General features: G+C 40.4%; 1 protein-coding gene across 10 annotated transcripts in view; it reads right to left on the minus strand.

Moving 5' to 3' along the window:
• The window catches only part of GPR161 (G protein-coupled receptor 161), a 58,517-nt gene that overhangs the window by 24,082 nt on the left and 10,553 nt on the right, over positions 1–23,882 (minus strand). For 2 of the 10 annotated variants that reach the window (XM_043876226.1, XM_043876227.1), the window contains exon 2: positions 1,544–1,678. The exons of 7 other annotated variants lie outside the window; for them this stretch is intronic. The gene's annotated coding sequence lies outside the window, so the exon portion shown is untranslated. Of the gene's footprint in view, positions 1–1,372; positions 1,512–1,543; positions 1,679–23,882 lie in introns of those variants that run through there. One more of the 10 variants, XM_043876230.1, reaches the window with a different exon arrangement.

Genomic DNA, 23,882 nt, shown 5'->3' on the forward strand with positions numbered 1-23,882 from the left:
CTCCTGGTTTGATTCTTGTGCCCATTAAAGTTGGACGATAAGATTACCATAGGGGTCAGTCTGTGACCTCTAAGCAGGGTTTTAACAAGTACAGGGTTTTAACAAGTGCAATTCATCCCGAGACATTGCTGCTGTTATCAGCCATGGGGATGATAACATGATAACATCATGTAAAGATACATGAATAAGAGGATAAGAGTTTGAGGTCTTTGCCCACAAATACCCTTTTTGGGGCAGTCCCTGCTCTCAGGATGCTGGCTCAGGTTCTCAGCAAAAACTCAAAGTTGACATATTTTAACATCAAATCCTACAGACAAATGTTTCTCCAAAATTTTCATCTACTTCAACTAGCCAAAAAATCCCACAGATCATTTTTCCCACCTGCTTTTATTCCTGACAAAGAGAAGACACCAGAGGGAAGGAAAGATCGCTTTCCACGAGCCAGGCAGCAAGAACCCAGGTGCCTAGACTGCCTACACAGAGCAGCCCATGGTCTCTGCTGGACCAGAACCCCTCTGTCCAGACACCTTTGGCCATAAGGAGCTGGCAGGTAAGGAAGGCAGCCCTTCGCCTTCCCAGCAGCCCTAGAGGTCAGTTTAGAAAGTCTCCCTTTACGGCAAGCCTCATTCACAGGTCACAACCACAGATCCTGCCAGCTTGAACAGCATCAAGCAATTCTCACCCCACCTACCCTTGACAGCCTTCAAACACTTCACAAATGACTTGCTTTATTTTCTCCAGATTAAATCTCCCAGGTTCCTGATGGGACTTCTGGACTCTTTACTAACTCAGACTTCCTCAGTTGCTCACCAATTTCAATGACCCTATTGATTTGTGGTCCTCTGAGTTGAACATACCATTCTGGATATCTGGTAAATGGTGAGTATAAAGGGAAAATTTTCTCCATCATCAGGATAATCTTCTACTATTGTTCATTCTAAGAGTGCATTTTCTTTTAGCAACTGTTATTACCCTGTTGGACTTATACAAATGTGTGGTCAGTTAAAACCCAAGGTTTGTTTATACACATATGAGTTGATGTAAAGGCAAGCGTCCCCAGGACACCTACTTATGGAATTAGTGTTTTTAAGCCTAAGTACAAAACATCATTTTATGCATTTTGGTTCATATTTCCAGGCTGCTAAAATATTCTGAATTTTGATTCAGCTATGCAGTATGTTAGGTACTCCAGTTTTGTGTGATAAATATACTTTATAATTACACTTTCTGTTTCTTTGTTAGCTTATTCTTGGATTTTATTCCTTGAGTTCTAAATTTTGTTCATTCTTATAAGTAAATTACCAACTGGTTCAATCCCTGGGTTGAGAAGATCCCCCAGAGAAGGAAATGCAACCCATTCCAGTATTCTTACCTGGAAAATTCCATGGACAGAGGAGCCTGGTAGGCTGTAGTCCATAGGGTCGCAAAGAGTCAGACATGACTGAGCAATTAAGCACATCTCAAATAAAGGGCACATCTCAAATAAAGGTCCTATAAGAATGTTATTGGAGAAGGAAATGGCAACCCACTCCAGTATTCTTGCCTGGGAAATCCCATGGATGGAGGAGCCTGGTGGCCTACGGTCCACGGGGTCGCAAAGAGTCGGACACGACCGAGTGATTTCACTTCACTTCACTTCACTTCAAGCATGTTATACTTAACGGTATAAGTGATGACACTGTGGTAAAGAAGACAAATTCTGAGTCATTAGTCAAATGACAAAATGGGAGAAAATACTTCAAACGTATATCACAGAAGGACTAATCATTCTAATTTATAAGGAATTCCTAAAAATAAAAAGGTAGAAAAGTGGGTAAAAGACATTTTTTAAAAAATGGCAACTATATGAGATGATGGATGTTAACTAAATTTATGGTGGTAATCGTTTTGCAATATGCACATACATCAAATCATCATGTACCTCTGAAACTTATACAGTATTATATGTCAAATATATCTCAATAAAACGTGAAAAAAAACATACACAGAGAGTTCACAGACAAAGATACACTAACTGTACTTAAATGTATGAAAAGATGTTCCGTTTCATTCAAAATAACAGGAATGGACATTAAAATTACACTGAAGTACTATTTCTTTCCTTTCAGGCCAGTAAAAATTCAAAAGTTTAGCAACAGTCTCTGCTGGGGAGGCTGTGGGGAAGCAGGCATTCTCCTACCCTTCACATGGGAATGCGAAGTATAAGAACTGACGGGAGGAGGATCTGGCAATACGTAACAAAGCTACAAAGGCACCTAACCTTTGATCTAGCAGTTCCAGTTCTAGATATTTACTCTGAAGATATAAGTTCATAATATAAAATAACAGATGCACAGGGTTATTTTATTCATTAAGGCAGTTATTAAAAAAAGAAAATGTTTGAGAAAAGGGGAGAAATAACAGATTTGCACATTAAATATACATAAACATATGTGACTCAGACAGTAAAGAATCTGCCTGCAATGCAGGAGACCTGGGTTCGATCCCTGAGTCAGGGAGATCCCCTGGAGAAGAAAATGGCAACCCATTCCAGTATTCTCGCCTGGAGAATTCCATGGACAGAGGGGCCATGGGGCCTCAAAGGGTCGGACATGACTGAGCAACTTAACACATTCTGACTCTTCACATTTAATTATGCAAAAAGAAAAGTAGGAAAGATAACCAGAAACTAAGATACAGACGGAAGTAACTTCTCGAAGTATGTTTCTACAGTTTTTATTTTTTTCTGGAAAGGTAGATTATGTAAAAAAATTTTTTAAATTTTATTTACTTATTGTTGGCTATGCTGGTCTTTGTTGCTGTGTGGGTCTTTCTCGAGTTGCAGAAAGCAGGGGCTACTTTTCGTTGCAGTGTGTGGGCTTCTCATTAGGTGGCTTCTCTTGTTGCAGAGCACAGACTCTAGGGTGCTCGGACTTCAGCAGTTGGGTTACGTGGGCTCAATAGTTTGGCTCCTGGGCTCTAGGGCACAGGCTCAATAACTGTGTGCAGCATGTGGGATCTTTCCGTATCAGGGACTGAACTAGTGTCTCCTGAGTTCTTTACCACTGAGCCACCAGTGAAGTCCCACAGTTTTGACTTTTGAACCATGTAAATATTTTACATACTAAGTTAAATAAAAATGTATATAAAAAGTAAATGTATAACTGGTTGCAAACAGAAAAAAATAAGCCAAACTATGTGTTAAATTGCTAATAATCAAACAAAGAAAAGAACTAAGTGAAGTAGCTTTTAAATGCAGTGTTTTGACTATAAACTCTTAATGGTATATATTGTATAGACAAGAGAACCACTAAGTTTACACAGCAGGTGAGATGTTGTTAATGGTGTTTTAAGTTTACAATTCTTTCTGAGTGTAGAGCAACTGAATATACACGCTTACATTGGGAAACACATTTCTAACTATGGGAGAAAGAAGAAACAAATCACAGAATAGAGACAGGTGAGGAAGAACCCTGTGGTGTTAGCTTGCTTACTGCAGGTATCTGTATGAACTCACTATTCAAATATAAATATAAAAATAGGTTCAAGGAAATTTCCCAGAAGGCAGTTAGAAAGATTAAGAAATTTAAAACATAAAAGGTAAATGAGAGGATGAAAAGGAAGTACTTCATGAGGTATAATTACTTTAGCCAAGCAAAGCAGTGTCCCCGCAATATGTCTTATAATTACCAGCATGCTCCTCTTTATTCCCACTAAACTGTTTGCTCCCTGGGAGTGAGGATGAACCTCACCTTTCATAAAAACACAGTACTTTTTTTCATTGGCAACATCATGAATGGACATGGACAGTATTATGCTAAGTGAAATAAACCAGACAAAGACAATTACTGTGTGTTATCACTTGTATGTGCAATCTAAAATATGAAACTAATTTCTTTCATCAGTGTTTTATAGTTTTCTGTGTATAGGTCTTTTGTTTCTTTAGGTAGATATACTCCTAAGTATTTTATTTTTTTTTGTTGCAATGGTGAATGGTATTGTTTCCTTAATTTCTCTTTCTGTTTTCTCATTGTTAGCGTATAGGAATGCAAGGGATTTCTGTGTGTTAACGAATATAATAAAAAAGAAGCTGACAGATAATAGAGAACAAACTAGTAGCTACCAAAGGCATATGGGAGGGAATTAATTAAGAGGTACAAACTATTCGTTATAAAATAAGCTACAATGAGGGGTACAAATACAAGCAGTGCCTGTGTTTATCGCCCGGTCGTGCAGAACGGGGTGATCAGGGTGGAGGAGACTGCTCGCGTCACAGCACAAGTGCCCTCTTTCCAGGTATGTTCCGCTCTTGTCTTTCCACCATCATAGGTTCACCCACCTGGATTCCATCACTATTTTTAAAGCTCTTCAATAAAGTGTAAATTGTGGCTCAAATGGTAAAGAATCTACCTGCAATGTGGGAGGCCCAGGTTTGACCCCTAGGCCGATAAGATTCCCTGAAGGAGGGCATGGCAACCCATTCCAGTGTTCTTGCCTGGAAAATTCCAGGACAAGGGAGCCTGGTGGGCTAGAGTCCATGGGATCACAAAGGGCCAGACACAACTGAGAGATTAATGCACACAATGAGGGGAGGGGTACAAAAGGGGGGGTAATTAAGAGGTACAAACTATTTGGTATAAAACAAGCTACAAGGATATCCTGTACAATATGGGGAATATAGCAAATATTTTAAAATAACTATGAATGGGCTATAACCTTTAAAAATCACGAATCACTACTTTGCACACCTATAACACATAATACTGTACAGCAATTATGCTTCAGTAAAACAGAATAAACATGAATAAAACACAAATGCTTTAAACAAAAAAGGCAAATGAGGGAATGAACAGGAAGTACTTTATAAGTATAATTACTTGACTTGAGCAACGCGTAGTGTTTTTCACTCATTATGGAAATCATTTCTGGAAACATGATGAACTCAGCTGATATGAACATCTTTCCTGCTCCAAATTCATGGAAATGTTGGGTTAAATATGATCCAAAAGTTTTTAAAAAGCCAAATTTGAAAAAAGAAAGGGAAATCCATAGGTAACAGAAAACAGAGAGAAAACGCAAAGCCAGTGTTGAAATCTGACAACTGTGGCCAAAAGCCTATTAGACCTAGTTCAAAACCCCTAGGGCTGAGGCTTTTTATGTGAGAGGATGACTTTGGGTCACAAGGCAGAAAACTGGAATCAGTACCCTGCATAAAGAATGGGTTCTAGAAGGGCTGCCTCCTCCATGAAAAAGGGATTAGAAAAAAATCCTCTTATTAGCAAAGGGAAGTGGCAAAATAGTCATTTATCTGAAGCTCTGGGTGGAGACTAAAGCTTTTTCCATGAGAAATCAAACATTGAGTCATGTGCCATGCTGATGAGGGTAATAAATTTATAAATTATGTACTATGCAAGCTAATAAATTCATATAAAAGCTAATGCTAGTAGAATTAGACACAAAATGGCTCTGCAGTGAATTTTCACATTAACAAAATAAACATTTAATGAAAGTGAATGCATAGCATTTGCCTTCAAGAAGAATCCACCAAACAAAAACCAGGGGAACTGATATTCCAAGAACTTGAATTAATAGAAAACTATAAAAGAGACCATAAAATAAACACAATTAAAATCTTTAAAAGAAAAAGAGGTAGAAACCATAGTGAAAAAATACGACATCATGAAAAACTAATAACAATTGTGAAAAAGAACCAAATAGAAATTCTAGAAATCAGAATTTTAACTAACAAAATTAAATACTCAGAGTATGCTGAACAACAGATTCAGCTACAGAGAAAGATGGTGAACTGGAAGACAGCTCTGAGGGAAATACCCAGAATGCAACAAAAAAAGCTTAAAAAAACAAAAATATCCAACAAAAGTCAACGCATGAAGAACAGGATAAGCAGATTCAACATGTGTTTAAAACAAGCAGGATCAGGAGAGATTAGAGCAAAAGAGGGCAGATACTCTTGGGTGTCTACCCAGAAACCAGCTTCAGTTGTTGTTTTTTTTTCCCCTTACTAGCAGACCTCTGACTTTGTTTCAGTGCCCAATCCTCCTCCCTGTGACTCAGAGAAGGTTGATCAGATCCCTGGTTCTGAAAGTTAGATCTTGAGTGGTCTAAATTAATCATTGTTCTCCCTTTCTTCTTGAAAGTCAGTGGATATCTGGGAAAGCTGCTTTGATCTCACAAAGAGCCTAGAAGAGAAGTCTTTTCTTAATGGCCAAGAGAGCAGAGCTGTGACAGCCGCCTTGGGATTATTATAGGTGCTGGGCCAATATGTTGAACATGGCAAATAAGAAAGGCTTGATCTGGAATTGTTTAATCAACAAATCCTGAAGTCAGCTTCACCTTGGCTTCTAATTATGCAAAGTAATACAATTGTAAAATTATTTTTAAAGCTATTTTCAGTTAGGTTTCTGTTAGTTGATTCAAAAGCATCCAACTTACATTAGGGTAGACAGACACTGTCTACCTTAAGGTTGATGTATTATTTAGAGGTTTAATTGAACATTTTCTAGAACTGAAGAAACACATGAGTCCTTATAACAAAAGAGCATATCGAGTTCTAAGGATAAATTAGAAAAAGTTTACATCAAGGAACATCACAGTGAAAAATGACACCAAGATACAGAGAAAATGATAAAAGCAAATTTCCCTATAAAGAAGTAATAATTAGATAAACAGCAGACTCTTCTTTTGAAGAAAACAGAAAATAGAGGCCAGAAAACAGTGGAATAATCACAGAAGTGCTAAAGAAAAGAACTCTTGCGTTATGGTTCTATAATACCATTCAAGAGGGGGCACAACATTCTTTTGAGGCAAACAGAGACTGAATGTTTACTGATCATTCCTTATTTGAATGATCCCTTTAAAAATACATTTCATGAAGGAAACTGAATCCAGAAATAAGGGGTAGGGTATAAGAATCAACTGTTAGAACAGAAAATGGTAAATACATGGATGAATCTAAAATAAAAACAGCAAAAAAATGAAATCGAAATTTTAAAAGTTAAACATCAACACCAAGTTTTATAAAAATAGCTAACTTGGGAGCTTTAAAACCAAGATGAAATTAAAACTCTAAGCAAAATGGAAGCTCTTAAAGGTATGATTGGACTAGAAATATTCCTAACAAGTTAGTTTATACTCAGGCCAGAGACTTGGTTATGGCTGTTTCCCAACACCTGGACAAGTACCTGGCACATAGTAGGTACATCAGTAATTATTTGTTGATAAATGACCAGCCTTCAAAAGTTTGTCATTGTTAAGTCAAATATGAGTGTTAGCATAATAAATGTAGCCACTAAAAAAATAAAAATAGGATGTTAAAGCTTCCAATCCAAAAGATAGGCTGAAAAAAGGAGAAAGTACTGTTTGACATGGTTCCTCTCCAGTGGTCCTATTAGCAGGGACACTAGTGAACTCAGAATCAGAGAACCCAGGGTTGGCTGCTGTCCTTGAGATCATCTGGTCCAGTTCTCCCCAGAAAGCAGAAGGGGAATGTGGTCAAAGAGCTGCCCACCCAGGATCCAAAATCCTAGCCTCTGGCACAAGCCCCAACAAATCCCCCAGGGGTGTACTTTAACAAGACAGAGGATTGGGAATATCCCAGCCAGGGAAGGCTTCCTGGCAGGCGACCAGCCTACTCAGGGCTCAACAAGCCAGGGCATATTGAATGGAAGCAAATTCAAGGGTGACTCACATCACCACTCTCCTGGTCAGTGATGCTGCCAGACACAAAGGTGTTTCAGACTCCCACTCTCCCTACATCCTGCCCTGAGCAAATAAATCACCTTGGGCTGCAACTCCAAGAAACAATATGACTAGAACACAACTGAGGTTTAAATAAACATATCGGAAATTATTCCTGGGAAAGAGAGCTAGCCCACTCAGGCACGTCACCAAGAAAGGCTGGCTGTATCCTTGTCTTTACTGCCATGGCTCCAAGCATCACAGTCAGTCCTCTTTGGGAACTGCCTTTGGTTTTCTTGAATATTCCCAGAGACACTGGCTTGTCTGCTGGGTTAGATTATGGACAGCAACCTCAAATCATTCAAAGCCAAATCTTGTCGCTCAAGGGAAGAGATCAGTAACCTTTTGGGCTAATAAACAAGGCAACACTGTAGGATATTGAGACAGGTATCTATTGTGTTTTATAAACCAGCCTGCATGCTAATTCCCAAGAAATAATTCTAGAAATGTCTTGCATTGCAAAAACAGAATTACTACAATATAAAGGTGGATTCTCTCACTTTCCCTTATTTAATTGGATAAATTCAGATAAGTTCTGGTTCCATCTCATATTTTTACCTTAGAATTCTGATTTTCATCAACCTACAATGGACTTTTTTCCTGCTGTTTCCCTGTACTTGTTAGAGGTTGTGTGGCATGGTGGTTAAATGTACAGACTCTAAGGACTACCTAGGTTTGAAGCCCAGCTCCTGTAAGAAAGAATATTATCTTTCTGAGGGGCTTAAGAATCCATCTTCCAATGCAGGGGATGTGGGTTCCCATGGGAACTAAGAACCCATATGCTGCAGGGCAATTAAGCCCATGTGCTACAACTAGAGAAGCCTGAGAGGTCTGCAGCCTGTACTCCACAACACAAGAGCCCACACGCCGCAACTAGGGAAGACTGCACTGCAATGAAGAGCCCATGTGCCACAGTGAATGCTGGGTACAGCCAAAATAAAAGAAAAAAATTAAATATAAAGAAAATTTTACCATTGAGGGTAATGCTTGCTGTGGGTTGCAGGATATAAAATTAACACACAGAAATCCCTTGCATTCCTATACACTAACAATGAGAAAACAGAAAGAGAAATTAAGGAAACAATACCATTCACCATTGCAACAAAAAGAATAAAACACTTAGGAGTATATCTACCTAAAGAAATGAAAGGCCTATACATAGAAAACTATAAAACACTGATGAAAGAAATCAAAGAGGACACAAACAGGTGGAGAAACATACCGTGTTCATGGATTGGAAGAATCAATATTGTGAAAATGACTATACTACCCAAAGCAATCTATAGATTCAATGCAATCCCTATCAAGCTACCAACGGTATTTTTCACAGAACTAGAACAAATAATTTCACAATTTGTATGGAAATACAAAAAAACCTTGACTAGCCAAAGCAATCTTGAGAAAGAAGAATGGAACTGGAGGAATCAACCTGCCTGACTTCAGGCTGTACTACAAAGCCACAGTCATCAAGACAGTATGGTACTGGCACAAAGACAGAAATGTAGATCAATGGAACAGAATAGAAAGCCCAGAGATAAATCCACGAACCTATGGACACCTTATCTTTGATAAAGGAGGCAAGGATATACAATGGAAAAAAGACAACCTCTTTAACAAGTGGTGCTGGGAAAACTGGTCAACCACTTGTAAAAGAATGAAACTAGAACACTTTCTAACACCATACACAAAAATAAACTCAAAATGGATTAAAGATCTAAATGTAAGACCAGAAACTATAAAAATCCTAGAGGAGAACATAGGCAAAACACTCTCCGACATAAATCACAGCAGGATCCTCTATGACCCACCTCCCAGAATATTGGAAATAAAAACAAAAATAAATAAGTGGGACCTAATTAAACTTAAAAGCTTTTGCACAACAAAGGAAACTATAAGCAAGGTGAAAAGACAGCCCTCAGATTGGGAGAAAATAATAGCAAACGAAGCAACAGACAAAGGATTAATCTCAAAAATATACAAGCAACTCCTGCAGCTCAATTCCAGAAAAATAAATGACCCAATCAAAAAATGGGCCAAAGAACTAAACAGACATTTCTCCAAAGAAGACATACAGATGGCTAACAAACACATGAAAAGAGGCTCAACATCACTCATTATCAGATAAATGCAAATCAAAATCACAATGAGGTACCATTACACACCAGTCAGGGTGGCTGCTATCCAAAAGTCTACAAGCAATAAATGCTGGAGAGGGTGTGGAAAAGAGGGAACCCTCTTACACTGTTGGTGGGAATGCAAACTAGTACAGCCGCTATGGAAAACAGTGTGGAGATTTCTTAAAAAACTGGAAACAGAACTGTCATATGACCCAGCAATCCCACTTCTGGGCATACACACCGAGGAAACCAGATCTGAAAGAGACACATGCACCCCAATGTTCATCGCAGCACTGTTTATAATAGCCAGGACATGGAAGCAACCTAGATGCCCATCAGCAGATGAATGGATAAGGAAGCTGTAGTACATATACACCATGGAATATTACTCAGCTGTTAAAAAGAATTCATATGAATCAGTTCTAATGAGATGGATGAAACTGGAGCCCATTATACAGAGTGAAGTAAGCCAGAAAGATAAAGACCAATACAGTATGCTAACACATATATATGGAATTTAGAAAGATGGTAACGATAACCCTATGTGCAAAACAGAAAAAGAGACACAGATGTACAGAACAGACTTTTGGACTCTGTGGGAGAAGGCGAGGGTGGGATATTTCGAGAGAACAGCATCAAAACATGTATATTATCTAGGGTGAAACAGATCACCAGCCCAGGTTGGATGCATGAGACAAGTGCTTGGGCCTGGTGCACTGGGAAGACCCAGAGGGATTGGGTGGAGAGGGAGATGGGAGGGGGGATCGGGATGGGGAACACATGTAAATCCATGGCTCATTCATGTAAATGTATGACAAAAACCACTACAATATTGTAAAGTAATTAGCCTCCAACTAATAAAAATAAATGGGAAAAAAAAAGAAAGTTTTAAAGGAACATTATCTTCTTCACCAAATAATTATGAGGACCAAGTGAGTTTATTTGTATCAAGCACCTAGGACAGGATTGCGCACAGTAAGCCTTCACTTCATATTATAGTTTCTATTTGAAGAGTTCACCCTGATTTTACTTTGGGAAAGGACCTTCCCATATTTTGAGGCCATGGTCACAGGACCTAGGACACTGGCTGGAACAGCTGGAGGACGGACTAGCCTACCACTGTGGGCCTAGCATTGCAGCAGCTGACCATCTTGGACACTACAAGGAAAGAACTCACAGACAAAGAAAGGTAACAGAGTGAGAATGAAAGGGAGAGAGAAAGAGGTAGGTGGGGAGAACACTGAATGAGCCCATTCACAAATGCTGATGAAATAATATGTGACTCTGAATCTTCTTGTTCTTCTCGGTTATATAACCCAGTGATTTTCTCCTTCACTTATGCCAATTTGACTAGGTTTCTGTCACTTGCAACTTGAAGAATCCTGACATGATCTGATACAGCACATTAAGACTCCACCTCTCTGGACACTGATACCAGGAATGTTCCCTTTCTCAAGGTTAGGCCAACTCCTCAGGCACAGCTCTGCCTACCTCAGTCTCCTTCTTGAGAACTTTTCTTCTTGTCACAGACCATGCCACAGACCCATGGACTCTAGTATCATGGAGTTTCTTCATATGAAAGCATAAGTAAGTTTTTCACTTCCCAGGAGATCCATGATCCAGTCCACAAACCACCAGAAGGAAAAGAAGGCCTCGTTCACCCCTAAAATACCCATTACAAACAGGGCCATCAAAGGGACAGCCTGAGATTCCACAGGCCACAGGCCAAGGCTCAGGTGAGTCTTGTGAGATCATGCTAGTCAGTAGGAGGCAGACTCTTGGCGCCTCTCTAACAAGGGTAATGGACATGACAAGATATACCTGACCTCTTTGAAAGTCTTCTCCAGAGAAAACAGTTTCTTTTAGGATATCTCTTCTGATATTCTTAAACAAACACAACTGGGGCAGAGGCTCATTCTGTGGCCTCCCATTTTTATGAAAAGCTGAGCAGCCTAAAAGCTGGGACTGCCAGATGCCCTCATCTAAAGAAATCAAATGCCAATAGGTAGGTGTACGATAGGTTCAAATAAAAAACCCTCCAGGTGAGGAAATGTTTCCAAACACCACTTCAGACAAACTCAAGTGAAATCACTGTGATGTTATTTTGGCCACATTTTCAGGGCACCTCAAAGCATTTTACACATCAGTCACCAACTGGAGCAGCTGAGGGGGTGGAGCTGGGGAAAATATTCAAATTAACAACCTTGTCTTCCACTAAGGTAAGTGAGCTAGACAGTGAACCCCCACCCCCACTCCACCCACAAACCAGACCACACAACTCTTTGATAGCCAGAAAGAGATCCCAGGATCCCTGGGTTTCCTTCCCTGCATTCCTCTGTCCTTCCCTGGCACACACATGAAAGTTGTTCCCAAGACGGGGGATTGATGACTTGACCTCTGCAGCCCCAGAGGGATGTGTCCACCCAGTCAGCCCAGGGTCTGTTACAATGCACAGTGCTTTGTTCTTGTCCCCACAAGGGCACCATAAACCTAGTAATTTCCTCATTCAAAACATCCCACTTCACCTGTAAAGCAGGTCTGAACCCTGGGCTGTTTGGGAGCATGCACCATAAGATGGAGAAGAAGCTAGAGTCAGAACCCCAGTGACCCTGTGGTCCTTGTCTGAATTCTTGGTTTGCCAGTGGGAAAGACCTGGCTTTGGTCCCCTCTGTATATACGTCAAACAACATCACCAACCTCAACAATTTTCTTTGCCAAGGATTGAAAGTCTGGAGTCTAGGGCTCTTCACTGACCATGACCCTCTCCCCAAAGGTGTCAGCCATAATTCTGTCAGATGTCTTTCCAAATTAAGCTCTTGCTTCTCAGCAAAAACATTTCCCAAGACTCAGTACTTGATCCATTCCTTTCTCTCTATGCCCTTGAGAATCTTACCCATTTCCAAAGTGTTCTTTAGTTATCATTAACTAATAATAATCAGTATTGGCAAAACAATGTGCAACAGACAATGTAATTTTGTATACATCATTTAATCTCTGGAATAACTTTTAGAGGTACGAATTATTCTTCTCTCTGTTTCAGAGAAGCAGCACAACATATGGTTACGAGCATGAGCTGAACTAGAGAGCCTGGGTTCAAATCCCAGCTCCACTACTTACTGGTTCTATGATCTTGACATGTTATCTAACCTCTCTGGGCATCAGTTCCCTACTCTGTCAAATGGAGATAATACTCCTTGCTCAGGAATAAGTATCTCTTATGGTTGATGGACAAAAATCAATGAGTTAATATTTATAGAGTGCTTAAAATAGAATTTGGCACCACATAAGTGTTTGTTAAATGAATAAAGTGGGGAAATTGAGGCTCAGAAAGGTTAAGTGCCCAGTTCAAGAGAATATTTGATAACAGCTCTCCAACTTGGTCCTATGGCTATGAGACTACTTTCAATTTATCTGCTCACCACAGCAGGTAAGATTCAACATGGTGTGGCCTCGTCTAAATTCCAGTCTTTTCACCCACCAACCCCTTTATGTATGTTCTGCTCCAGCCAGCTATGCTTACATGCTGCCATTTCCAATTTGCTCTGGCTTCTGCCTCTAGTTGGAATGCTCTCCCTGCTTGCAGAATGAATTAATAAAGATTTATGAATTCTAAAATGTGTTACTGATCTATTGGTCTAAAAACTTGATTGAAAGAGAGAAATAAATAAATAAATATGGGGGGGTGAGGCTTTAAAGAGATACGAAAATATTCCAAGTCACAACCTTGAATTTGGCAATGATTTGGATATGATGCCAAAGGTATAAGCACAAAAGAAAAAATGGACAAAGTGAACTTTATGAAAATTTTAAAAATTTGTATATCAAAAGATACCAGGGACAGAGCAACACACAGATTGAGAGAAAATATTTGCAAATCATACATGTGACTACAAATTAATATTCAGCATATATTAAGAACTCCTGAAATTCAACAACAAAAATTTCCATATCCAAAAAAGATACATGACTAGCCAATAAGCACATGAAAAGATGCTCAACTTCACTGATCCTTAGGAAAAGCAAAGCAGAACTATGAGGTATCACCTCACACTCATTAGAATGGCTACTGTCCAAAACAAAACCCAGAAAATAATAAGTGCTGGTGAGGATGTGGAGAATCTGGAACCCTTGTAGACTGTTGACGGGAATGTAAAATGGTACAGCTATTGTGGAAAACAGTACAGCAATTTCTCAAAAAACTAAACATAGAATTACCATATGATCCAGCAATTCTGCTTCTGGATATACACGCCAAATACCTGAAAGCAAGATCTCAAAGAGAGGGACTCCCCTGGTGGTCCAGTAGTTAAGAACCTGCCTGCCAATGCAGGGGACATGGGTTTGACCCCTGGTTTGGGAAGATCCTACATGCCATGGGGCAACTAAGCCCACAAGCCCTAAACCGTGCCCTGTGACAGAGAAGCCACCACCAGGAGAGCCCACAGACCACAACTAGTGAAAGACTGCACAGAGCATGCACTGCAGCCCAAATAAATATACAAACAGATAGAAAAAGCAACTGATTGTAAGACAGATCTCAAAGAGATATCTGTACACCATGGTTCATAGCAGCATTATTCAAGGCAGCTAAAATGTGAAAGAAATCCAAGTGTCCACTGACTGTGAAATGATAAGCATAATATGGTATATCCACATAAAAGAACATTATTCAGCCTTAAAGAGGAAAGAAACTTTGACATATGCTACGACATGGATGAACTTTGAGGACATTATGCTAAGTGAAATAAACCAGCCACAAAAAGACAAATATTGTATGATTCTACTTGTATGAGGTACTTAAGAGTAGTCAAAATCATAGAGACGGAAAATAGAATGGTGGTTGCCAGGGGCTGGTAAGAGGGAGACAGGAGAGTTGCTTAATGGGTTTAGTTTTGCAAGGTGAAAAGAGTTCTGGAAATGGATGGTGATAATGGCTGTACCATATAAATGTACTAAATACTACTGAAAGATGTGAAAAGTGAAGTCATGTCCAACTCTTTGCGACCCTGTGGACTGTAACCTACCAGGCTCTTCCACCTTTGGGATTCTCCAGGCAAGAATACTGGAGCGGGTAGCCACTTCCTTCTCCAGGGGACCTTCCTGACTCAGGGATCGAACCCCGGTCTCCTGCATTGCAGGCAGATGCTCCACCCTCTAAGCCACCAGGGAAGCCCCAAATACCACTGAACTGTACACTTAAAAATGGCTCAGATGATAAATTTTATATTAGGTATATTTATTTTACAGCAATAAAACAGTTGGAGAAAATACACCAGGGTATCTTCTCTTTAACTTCTCTCCCCATGGGATTTAGAGAGTCATGAAATGAAGGAAGTCAGCTATCTTCACGGTGTCTCAACCAGTGATGAAGAAGAAAAGAACTTCAGACATGTACAGAGTAAACTCCTCCTGCAGTAGAGGAGGAAACACAAGCTATGTCTGCACCAGATTATTCCTCACTAGGGACTAGTCCAGCAGTGACTTCCAAGGTAAAAATCGCTGAGTAAAACAGTTCATCATGTTGCACTGTCCCCAGACCACTCGGTAAAGCGAAACTCACTTTTTGTTCATCAAGCTCCTCCGGTGCAGTTTTTGTTATGCATGTTAGAGAATGTGAGGAACACTCAGTACTAAGCCAAGCTGGACTCTGAGCCATGGACTGTCGAATTTTTTCAAAGGGCCACTGGCCTGACTCCCAAGCCTCCCCTAGCAACACTGAAAGCAGCCGTCATCGTCCTTGTGTTTTCTGGCCAACATAGATGGGGAGGGTTCACTTCAGCCTCCCAGAAAATCTACAAACAACCAGCTGAAGTCATGATGAAGACAACAGAAAAGTGCTTTAGGAAAAGGGAGAGAAAGCAGTGGCAGGCTGACCACAGCTCTCTGGGGAGGCCTTAGCAGCCTGAAGGTCAAGCAAGACCTCGCCACAGAAACAGCTTTCCGAGCTGGACACTCAGCCTGGACCAGACTACTTCCCCAGGTGGGAGAAGAGCAGAAATGCCCGTCTTCCCAGGGCAGGCTTAGGAAAGCCTCCACAGACGCTGGCCAAAGGCCAGCCTGCCTGGAGCTGGGACCTCAGCAAACCCCAAAGGCAAAGCTGGGTCAGATTAGGCCAGGCCTGCTCAAGCTTGGTCCACGTCGACCTGATGCTGCTGCCAGATGTGCCCGTGGTGATTCCCAGAGCAAATGGACCAAGGGTCTGGTCAGGAGCTGGTGCTCAGGCAGAGAGAAGCCAATACCACTCCCTGGAGTTCCTGACTGGTTACTCAATATCTCTACTTGAATGGCACAGGTACCACAAGCCTAACATGTCCAAAATCAGACTTCAGATCTTTTGCCTCTCAAATCTGCTCTTTCCATGTCTCTTCAACTCATGTTGTGGTATCCTCATCCTTCCAGTTGCTCAGACCCTAAACTCTGAAGTCACTCCTGACTCCTCACTTTCTCTCACATCTCCTGCCTGATCCATTAGCAAATCTACAGGCTAATGGATCTACTTTTGAAATGTATCTAGTACTCAACCATGTCTTTCTATCTCTGCTACCATCACTCTGGTCCAGGTTATGTCTTCTCTGCAATTATTAAAATCGCTTTCTCACTAAAGAGAAAACATCTGCATCCGCCATTGTCCCCATCCTCAACACAGAAACCAGAGTGAGCCTGTGAAAACAGAAGTCAAAATACATGAACAAGTCACTGCTTATTCAAAACCCCAAAAGTATTCCCCTATCACTTAGAATAGGCCCTGCATGATCCAGCTCTCCACTACTGGTCCAATTTCATAATAAAAATTACTTTTTAACTGCCAATACTATTTATCAAACATATCAAGCATGTGTCCACCTCAGGGCCTTTGCACTTGCTGCTTCCTATGTCTGGAATGCCTTTCTTTATCCAAGGTATCTCTGTAGGTCGCTCCTCACTTCCTTTCAGTCTCAAGTCACCTTTTCAGCAAAACCTTCCCAATCCACACAACCTAACGTTTCATACCCCTCTCTAACATTTCATGGCCCCATTCCCTTTCTTTACTTTTCCTCCGTACTGCACGTGTATGTACTTATTTACTTATCTTGTTAATGTCTCTCTCTCACACCAGACTGTATGCTCCAAGACAGTAAGAAATCTTGGGTCTGTACATTTTGGGGTCAGTACGTAGAACAGCACCTGGCAAATGATAGGTGCCCGATATATGTGATAAATGAAAATGTGAATTAACAATGGGACACTGGACATCTTTGCACACAAGGTGTTATCTCGCCTTTAGAGAATTATTTTTGCAGATGTAGCAAACACTATTCATCATCCAGTCAATAAACATCCTCCCCTTTTTTCTGTCAACAGATCCCTGACTTGATGTGGTGTACTATTAGTTTGATGCAAAAGTAATTGTGGTTTTTGCATTGTCAAACGTATCTTTTAAATACATTCTAAATAATAGTCATGTTATATATCATTTTAATGTGCATTTATCTCTTTTTTTTTTTTTGGCTAATGGTTTATCAGTTGCTGATGATTTTATCTTTATTTTAGACTATAGAACTGATGCTAGACAAAAAGCAAATTTGAAGGATTTTCTTACTTGAGTTCAAAATGGGTCATAAAGCAGCAGAGAAAACTCACATCAACAACACATTTGGCCCAGGAACCACTAATGAATGTACAGTGCAGTGGTGGTATAAGAAGTTTTGCAAAGGAGACAAGAGGCTTAAAGATGAGAAGCATAGTGGCCAGCCATCAGAAGTTGACAACAACCAATTGAGAGGATCATCAAAGCTGACCCTCTTCCAGCTACACGAGAAGTTGCCGAAGAACTCAGTGTCAACCATTTTACAGTCATTGAGCATTTGAAGCAAACTGGAAAGGTGAAGGAGCTCAACAAGTGGGTGTCTCATGAGCTGTGCATGCAAAAGCTCAGTCGCTTCAACCATGTCCAACTCTGGGTGACCCTGTGGACTTTAGCCTGCCAGGCTCCTCTGCCATGGGGCTCTCCAGGGCAAGAATGCTGGAGTGGATTGCCATGCCCTCCTCAAATGAGGAGGGGGATGGACCTCAAATAAAAAAAAACACGCTGTTTTTGAAGGGTTGTCCTTTATTCTACACAACAATGAACCATTTCTCTACTGGATTGTGATGTGCGATGAAAAGTGGATTGTACATAACGACCAGCCCAGTGGTTGGACTGAGAAGAAGCTCCAAAGCACTTCCCAAAGCCAAACTTGCACCAAAGCAAGGTCATGGTCACTGTTCGCTGGTCTGCTGCCCCTCTGATCCACCACAACTTTCTTAATCCCAGAGAAACCATGACATCTGTTCAGCAAATTGATGAGATGCACCGAAAACCGCAACGCCTGCAGCCGGCACTGGTCAACAGGAAGGGCCCAGTCCTTCTCCACAACAACACTTGACTGCAGGTCTCACAACCAACGCTTCAAAAGCTGAATGAACTGGGCCAGGAACTTTTACCTCATTCACCGTATTCACCTGACCTCTCAGCAACCGACTACCACTTCACTGAGCATCTCGACAACTTTTTGCAGGGAAGACGCAAAACATGTCTGTATAACTGAACCACTTTGCTATATGCCTGAAACTAACACAGTACTGTAAATCAACTTTACTTCAATTTTTAAAAGAATACACATACACAAAAAAAAAAGAGAGAGAGAGAGACAGGGCCTCCAGTAACAATTTCCCCTTCAAAAACGCACCAAAACCCAAGCTGATCCTTGGAAATGCCTCATTCTAGAAACAGAATTTTATGAGTTGGTGGGGTTTTATCACCTTAAAATGTCAAAACTCTGTTTCAAGCCTTTAGGCAAAATTCATGAAAATCTATCACACGTTTTCCTATATTTTAAAATAAGGTATACAGATCATAATAATTTTCATGATGACTCAAGGTCATTAAATACCAATATAAATGGAATTCTGACCTCAGATTTCAGTGCTAATGGAATGCTCTCTTTAGAAATTTTAGAGAAGACTGCTCAGCTTCCCAGTTACTCAACTAGGGGGTCATCCCTGTGAGTCTTCACTACACGACTGAAAACACAGCGATTCCCTCAAGCCGGGTAAGGGCAATGTGATTTCCTTTTATATTGGGTTGCACAAAAAGTCCGTTCAGGTCTTTTCAAAACATCTTACAGAAAAACCTGAACCTAAAAAAAACACACACACACAAAAAAAAACCCTCTTTCTTTTAATCAATTTATTTATTTGGCTTAAAGAGATGGGAATACCAAACCACCTTATCTGCATCCTAAGAAATCTGTATGTAGGTCAAGAAGTAACAATCACAACAGGACGTGGAACAAGGAACTGGTTCAAAATTGGGAAAGGAGTACATCAAGGCTGTACGTGAACCGTGAACTTCCAGATGTTCAAGCTAGATTTAGAAAAGGCAGAGGAACCAGAGATCAAATTGCCAACATCCTTTGGATCATCAAAAAAGCAAGAGAGTTCCAGAAAAACATCTATTTCTACTTTATTGACTATGCCAAAGCCTTTGACTGTGTGGATCACAATAAAACTGTGGAAAATTCTTCAAGAGATGGGAATACCAGACCACCTGACCTGCCTCCTGAGAAATCTGAATGCAAGTCAAGAAGCAACAGTTAGAACTGGACATGAAACAACAGACTAGTTCCAAATCGGGAAAGGAATACGTCAAGACTGTATATTGTCACCCTGCTTATTTAACTTATATGCAGAGCACATCATGAGAAACGCTGGGCTGGAAGAAGCACAAGATAGAATCAAGATTGCTGGGAGAAATATCAATAACCTCAGATATGCAGATGACACCACCCTAATGGCAGAAAGTGAAGAAGAACTAAAAGGCCTCTTGATGAAAGTGAAAGAGGAGAGTGAAAAAGTTAGCTTAAAACTCAACATTCAAAAAACTAAGATCATGGCATCCAGTCTCCTCACTTCATGGCAAACAGATGGAGAAACAATGGAAACAGTGACAGACTTTATTTTGGGGGGCTCTAAAAATCACTGCAGATGGTGACTACAGACATGATATTAAAAGCTGCTTGTTCCTTGGAAGAAAAGCTATGATAAACCTATACAGTGTATTAAAAGCAGAGATATCACTCTGCCAACAAAGATCCATATAGCCAAAGCTACAGTTTCTCCATTAGTCATGTCTGGATGTGAGAGGTGGACCATAAAGCTGAGCACCAAAGAATTGATGCTTTTGAACTGTGGTGTTGGAGAAGGAGAAGACTCTTAAGAGTCCCTTGGACTTCAAGGAAATCAAACCAGTCCATCCTAAAGGAAATCGGTCCTGAATATTCATTGGAAGGACTGGTGCTGAAGCTGAAGCTCCAATCTTTTGGCCACCTGATGCGAAGAGCCACCTCTTTGAAAAAGACCCTGATGCTGTGAAAGAATGAGGGCAGCAGAAGAGGGCGATGGAGGAGATGGCTGGATGGCATTGTCAATTCAATGGACATGAGTTTGAGCAAACTTTGTGAGACATGAATTTGAGCAAACTTTGCGAGATGGTAAAGGACAAGGAAGCCTGGCGTGCTGCCGTACATGGGGTCACAGAAAGTCACAAGACTGAACAACTAAATAGCAACAAACTTATTTGGCTGAGTCGGGTCTTAGTTTTGGCACATGGGATCTTCACTGTGACACAAAGATTCTCTCGTAGTGGCACGAGGGCTTAGCTGCTCCATGGCATGTGGGTTCTTAGTTCCCCAACCATGGTTCCAATTTGTGACCTCTTCATTGCAAGATGGATTCTTAATGACTGGACCACCAGGAAAGATCCCTAGAATGAACTTTTTGGTCAACTCAGTACCAAGTGTGCCTTGCATATTCTGTTTCCTTTTGAAACTTTCTCTGGAATTTATTGAAACATTGGCTGCCCTTTTCCCTATACAGAGAATATTTACCTGCAGCTTTCCTTGTCAAGCTTAGGAAAGGTCTATGTAAAGTAGAAGCTGATATACTGAGGAAGGGCTTCAGTGCAAAGTTCTCCAGGTATGGCTTCTGTCAGACAGATGTCATTCCCTTCTGCACCTTTGGGGAAGGTCGATTTTCTACTTCTCAGCACTTTACAAGATATGCTAACTGTATTTATATGGCCCAAATGAGTAAGAAAAACAAAGGCCCTTGAAACAGTTTAGAGCTCTCCATTCAACTTTAATATTTTCTTAAATGGTAAAAGGGAAACTGCTGAATTTAAAAAAAAAGATTGTCAAGTCCTATTGGATTTTATGCCACTAGAAAGACAAATAGATAAGTGCAGATAATGTTAGTTATATACCGAATGACTTACATTAGAATTTTCCAAAAGGCTAAATCTAAAAAACATGAATTTCTTGAAGAGACTATAGCTATATTTGCAGACATTATTTGCACAGATCTGCATAGCAAGGTAGAGATTATTTCGTGGTTACCTTGCTTCCCTCTTATTTTTATTTTCTCTATAAACCATCCTATCACACATTATCTAAGTCATGCATTCCCAAACTCTGGGTGGCCGTTACTGTCTATAGACCAAATAAATGATGTTGCACACATATGTGAACTATTATTCTTCAATAATAAATTCTTCGCAATAAATATGCTATTGTGGTCAATAAAATTTGAATTCATCTTTTACATTATTATTGATTCACATGAGCTCTCTGTAATTACGCAATTTTTTTTTCCAACTGAAGTGATACCAAAAGCACAGGTGAATCCACTCAGTCTGGCAGAGCTTGGTGATCACTATCATAAGCCCTTACTGACATTTATACGAATAACATCCAAAGCCGCTTACATCTACCGTAGCAGGAAAAGTCTCAAGAAGTCTTTCTGGAACATCCCATCCTCACAATGACCCTGATCACCCTTTACATCTAGTTCTTTAACATTATGTTTTCAGACATGCGTGTCTTAGCAAAAATTTCTATTTTAGGTGAGTATGCTTTCCCTTGCAGATGGATTATAAATTCTTCCTCAGTTTCCCCTTTGAATATGCAACAGTACTTTGAATGTGGGATTTTATATCCCCCCTACTCATAGTAATATCCATTTTGATCTGATATTCAATAGAAAGAACATGTTTTTCAGAACCTTAACTAAACCTTGGTTTGAATTTCATGTGACTACATGCTATCTTCTAACTCTCTGAGCCTCAATTTCTCCAAAAAGATCAAAACAGTGGCATTAACCAACTTCATATGATTACCAAGGAGAATATATGAAGTAACATGTGTGAAAGCAGCTAGTGGAGTGACTGTCAGGAGATAAACTTAAAAAATGTTTAAGAAAGCTACTTAAGACATGAAAAGAAAATTCTCCTTTTCCCTTTCAAATTTTAATTAAAACCAAAGAGGTTTCATTTGACCACTAAGTGAATAAAAGAGAGGAGAGAAAGGCTGTTGAGAAAGACTGAAAAATGGAAACACGTCTGACCCCACTGGGGGCTCAGGGCTGACGGCTCAGTCAGCAGGAAAGCACTCAGCCAAGAACTCAGCTGCTTGGTAACCACTAAAGCAGAGGCTCCGGCTGAGTCAGGCTCTCAGGCACCCAGGTGACCAGCTGACTGAAAAACATGCAATTTTAATTTACCTACATCTGTGGTGAGGGGAACTGATATTCCAGGCCACAACCCCTTCCCTGAAAGAGCAAATCTCATCTTTTAAAGCTAAAGATAGAAGCAGGATGGCTGGGAGGGTCTGAAAATGTCTAATTAGAAGACTCTAGATAATAATCAAACTCAGTTACTACCCCAATATTTTACAAGAGTGGTTCTCAAGGAGGGGTGATTTTGCCTCCACTTCCACTTCAAGGGATATCTGGCAATTTCTGGAGACGTCTTTGGTTGTCACATCTCAGGGGATGCTACTGTCATCTAAGGCCAAGGATGCTGCTAAACATCCCATAATGCACTGGGAAGCCTCCTGCTCACCCCCAACAAAGAATTATCCAGCCCAATATGTCAGTGGTGTTGAGGTTAAGAAAGCCTGTTCTATAGGAGTAATTGGTTTCATTCTACTTGTTCCTACGTACACTAAACAAACAGATCAAGAAAAATAAAATGATTCCCTCCATAAACAAATTTACATACATGCTCCAAGAAGACAAGAGACAGAAGGTATGCTGAGAATAAGGCTGACTTGATTACTTCTGTCACAAGATAACTAATGATTACTAAGCTAATTGGTTTTACCCTTTATTATTTCTTTTACCCATTATCTTCATTCCAGTTCAGTTCAGTCGCTCAGTTGTGTCCGACTCTTTGCAACCCCATGAACCTCAGCACGCCAGGCCTCCCTGTCCATCACCAACTACCGGAGTTCACCCAAGCCCATGTCCATTGAGTTGGTGATGCCATCCAACCATCTCATCCTCTGTCATCCCCTTCTCCTGCCCTCAATCCTTCCCAGCATCAGGGTCTTATCAAATGAGTCAGCTCTTCCCATCAGGTGGCCAAAGTATTGGAGTTTCAGTTTCAGCATCAGTCCTACCAATGAACACCCAGGACTGATCTCCTTTAGGATGGACTGGTTGGATCTCCTTGCAGTCCAAGGGACTCTCAAGAGTCTTCTCCAACACCACAGTGCAAAAGCATCAATTCTTTGGTGCTCAGCTTTCTTTATAGTCCAACTCTCACATCCATACATGACCACTGGAAAAACCATAGCATTGACTACTTTGTTGACAAAGTAATGTCTCTGCTTTTCAACATGCTATCTAGGTTGGTCGTAACTTTCCTTCCAAGGAGTAAGTGTCTTTTAATTTCATGGCTGCAATCACCATCTGCAGATTCGGGAGCCCAGAAAAATAAAGTCAGCCACTGTTTCCACTGTTTCCCCATCTATTTGCCATGAAGTGATAGAACTGGATGCCATGATCTTAGTTTTCTGAATGTTGAGCTTTAAGCCAACTTTTTCACTCATCTCTTTCACCTCCATCAAAAGGCTCTTTAGTTCTTCTTCACTTTCTGCCATAAAGGTGGTGTCATCTGCATATCTGAGGTTATTGATATTTCTCCCAGCAATCTTGATTCCAGCCTGTGCT

This window comes from Cervus elaphus, chromosome 20, assembly GCF_910594005.1.
Source record: "Cervus elaphus chromosome 20, mCerEla1.1, whole genome shotgun sequence".
NCBI classification, from domain to species: Eukaryota; Metazoa; Chordata; class Mammalia; order Artiodactyla; family Cervidae; genus Cervus; species Cervus elaphus.